This window comes from Gopherus evgoodei, unplaced genomic scaffold (assembly GCF_007399415.2).
Source record: "Gopherus evgoodei ecotype Sinaloan lineage unplaced genomic scaffold, rGopEvg1_v1.p scaffold_173_arrow_ctg1, whole genome shotgun sequence".
Classification (NCBI taxonomy): Eukaryota; Metazoa; Chordata; order Testudines; family Testudinidae; genus Gopherus; species Gopherus evgoodei.
The window spans coordinates 1-1113 of NW_022059836.1; the positions used below are offsets into that span (position 1 = coordinate 1).

General features: G+C 58.0%; 1 non-coding gene across 1 annotated transcript; it reads right to left on the reverse strand.

Annotated features, from left to right (window-relative positions):
* Positions 1 to 113: 113 nt before the first annotated feature.
* TRNAQ-CUG lies at positions 114 to 185 on the reverse strand. Its single transcript has one exon. It is a non-coding gene; the product is annotated as a tRNA-Gln (tRNA).
* Between the last annotated feature and the right edge of the window lie 928 nt (positions 186 to 1113).

The window sequence follows — 1113 nt, forward strand, 5'->3', positions numbered from 1 at the left end:
AAGAGACCCAGCTCCACATATTGCTGGAGCAGGGCCCCGCAGCCCTGAATATTCCTGAAGCCCGAGCACTGCAAATGTATATAACCTGCTGCCTATGACCACAAGCCAACACAAGGTCCCACTGAGATTTGAACTCAGATTACAGGATTCAGAGTCCTGAGTGCTGCCCATTACACCATGGGACCAGCTTGTGCTGCCTTCTCTGCACATCGGTGACCCTCATGGGGCTGGCTTGTGTAAGGGGGCTCTTGGCCCTTTACTAAAACTTAGTGTGTGTGTGGGGGGGGTTGGTTGGCTAGTTCCCAGCACCAATAGAAGGGGGAAGGATCAATGGGAAATCAGAACCCTGAGACTGACAGTCCCCATGGACAATGGGGAGAAGCCAAAGCTACAAGTTAGCTGCCCTGACAGGCCAAGCAGTGTAATGAGGGAGTCACCAGGCCAGGGGGTCCCATCCTCCATGTGAGCTGGAACTGCCTGGGTGAGAGTGGGGCAGAGCTAAGGAGAGAGCAGGAGCCCGAGAAGAGCCGGAGAGCAGAGCTGCGCAGGTGTAGTGCCAGAAACTGCTGCATGTAGGAATTTGCAACCTGTAGCAGTTACTGATACCTGAGGTTGTTCTTATTTGATGACCTGTCCTAATTGGCTAAAACTTGACAGTGGTTTCTCTAGCAAAGGTCAGTCCCTGGCCCCTTGTTCCAGACATCCTTCTTCATATCAGGCTAGGGTGACCAGATGTCAAAGATGAAATATCAGGACGCGGGGAGCAGAGCAAAAAAAAAGCCGGAGGTCCCCCCCGCCACCAAGCGGCAGTGGCACAGCCCCATCTCCAACCAACTCTTGGCTCCAACCCCCGCTACACCCCCAGCTCCCCCATCCCCTCGCTCCTGGGCCCAGCCTGGGCTCTGAGCTCTGCAGCCGAGCCATGATCCGGGCCCCTCCTGCAGCTCCCGGGCAAGGGGTGAACCAGGCAGCTCCCAGCAGGAGTATGTCCACCCCACATGTGTCTCCATCACCCGCCCACCTGGGCCCTGCCTGCTCCGCACTGCCCCCAGCCCCACTGCACTGCCCCGCAGGCTGCAGGGCTGGAGCAGCTTCCGCGCTGCACTCCCGGCC